The sequence below is a fragment of the Echinops telfairi genome, unplaced genomic scaffold (genome assembly GCF_000313985.2).
Source record: "Echinops telfairi isolate 266 unplaced genomic scaffold, ASM31398v2 ScPeMD7_3;HRSCAF=10, whole genome shotgun sequence".
Lineage (NCBI taxonomy): Eukaryota > Metazoa > Chordata > Mammalia > Afrosoricida > Tenrecidae > Echinops > Echinops telfairi.
In genome coordinates this window covers 49790699-49793108 of record NW_022103899.1, presented here as the reverse complement: position 1 = coordinate 49793108, position 2410 = coordinate 49790699, and the positions used below count along the sequence as shown (strand labels likewise).

The following is a 2410-nucleotide window of genomic DNA, read 5'->3' as shown; positions in this document are numbered from 1 at the left end:
TTTTTTTTATGCCATTCCAAACCAGCCACACCAATGATTCTGACAGTTCAATAAATAACTTGGAGTTGATAGCATGCAATATCAACTCTAGAAATTTTCCACTTGTTACACATTTGGAGAAAAACTAAACAAAATTTGCCATGGATCCAATCTAATTAAAATATTTCAATGCTGGATGTTGAAAGACATTCCTTGCTGTGGATGAATGGATTAAATAGAACCATTTCATACAGTGAAAATGGCAGCTCCATCTAAAACAGTCTATAGATGTAATGCAATCTTGATACAATATTTTTTATTGAAATAGAAATCCAGTTGCTATCTTCATACACCCACCCATCTGAGCTTCCCAGATGGGAAATACAATATTTTTTATTGAAATAGAAAATCTATACAAAGTGTGATGAAGAAATCAGATGCTGCCAGCTATCAGCAGAAATAGCGTCTGGGGTCCTAAAGGCTTGTCTCAAAACGAGAAACCATCTAAGTGAGGAGTCAGCTAAATTCACATGGAAGAAAGGCACCAGCCTGTGTGATCCAAGGATTGTAAATAATAAGATCCAAACCAGGAAGAAGGAACAGCATCAGAGCCTACCTTCTAAACACCCTGTTTATGGAATGCTAGGGATGACAGGGGAAGCTCAAAGTTAATTTGCAAAGTCCTTACATGGAATAAGTCTCCAGAGAATCCCCACTGACCATCGTCTAGGAATGTAAACTGCTCTAATATGAGACAAAGAACATTGTTGAGTGGATTTCAGTAGCTGTACTAAAGCTGGAAAATAATGACTTGCCATCAGGTCTCCCTTTGGATCCATTCTGAATTTATTCTAATTGTTTTCATATTCTCTGCTTACTTTTAGATTGAAGTCAATACCTGTTTTATATGGCTGAGGCTGTGTGTGAGTGTGTGTGCTCATTTTATATGACTTTCTGTACAGGGAAGCCCAGATGGGTAGGTATATGAAGATAGCAACTGGATTAATAACTATCTGGGGGCATGGATGGGGAGCAGGGAGGGAATGGGAAGTCAAGACCAGAGGGTACAAGAAGTAAAACAAATGTTCCAAAGTTGATTGTGGTGATATTTATACCACCTTTGCTAATATGATTGAACTATTGAATTGAATGGTATGTTAATTATAGCTCAATATAACTGTGGGGGAAAAGAAAGAAAAGCTATTGACCAAATTTATATGAAAAGAAAAGATACCCCAAATAGTCAAAGCGAAATTGAAGAAAAAATAAAGCAAGAGATCTTACACCTCCCGATAGCAAAACATCTTATACAGGCACTATAATCAAAACAGCCAGGAATTGGTACAATGATAGATACATACATCAGTAGACTTAAACTAAAAGCTCAGCATTACACACAGCCATCTATGAATAACTTATTTTTGGCAAGGGGTCAAAGTCCATTCAGTGGAAGAAACAGTTGGTGTTGGCGAAGCGACATATTAATCACTTTATACACAAAAAAATGGACCCAAAATGAATCTAAGACCTAAATATTAAATATATTTGTAAAACAAAATTCCTAAAAGACAACACAGGAAGAAATTTATGAGGCCTAATCTTTTGGGGAAAATAGAAAATACTACAACAAAAGCATAAATAGAAGACAATAGAGAAATGGAAAATCTTTCAAATTAAAATTTTATGCTCATCAACAGATTTAAAATGTACACAGATAACCTAAATAAATAGATAACCTCTTATAAAGGTATCTAAATAATTACTAAATATAACCTTAAAAGATTGAATAGATCATCTAAAGAAGGGGAAGATACCAGAAATGCTCTCTCTGACAAGAGTCTAATGTATAAAATCTGTAGAAAGCTACAGCAACTCAATGACAAAAAGACAAATGACCCCTTTGCAAAGTGGGCAAAGTACATGAACAGAGCCTTCACCAAAATGGACATTCAAAAAGTCGACTAATGTTATGAAAAGATGACCATTAGCCATAAATGCAAATCAAAATTACAATGAAGTAGTATCTTAATTAATACGGGAATGATTTCATTCTATTAGAATTGTGTATGTTCATTTGCATATTTAAGATTGTTGGGTACATAAAAGTCAAGACCGACTACTCTTCAGAAGCAATAACAAGAGTAACAGTTCCCGGAGGGCACGGGAAGAGGAGGGAGGAGGGAGGAATGGGGAGCTGATAGCACCTATGATTGTATAACTCCACTTGATGGGGTTGAACAACAGAATTGTACGTGAATAGATACATTGGATTGTGTAAGATACATCAATAAAACTATTGTAAACATCAATTAATTAATTTAAATGGGAGCGATTTTAAAAAGCAGATCGATATGCTAATACCAAAAATAGACTTTGGGGCCAGGGTGAGGCCCAGCAGACTGGACAAGAAAACACTCTTAAGGTCAACAAA

The 2410-nt window shown here is 35.5% G+C and overlaps 1 pseudogene; it reads left to right on the top strand.

Annotated features, from left to right (window-relative positions):
- Window positions 1–868, top strand: part of LOC105978497 — a 3354-nt pseudogene extending 2486 nt beyond the window's left edge.
- Window positions 869–2410: the final 1542 nt, after the last annotated feature.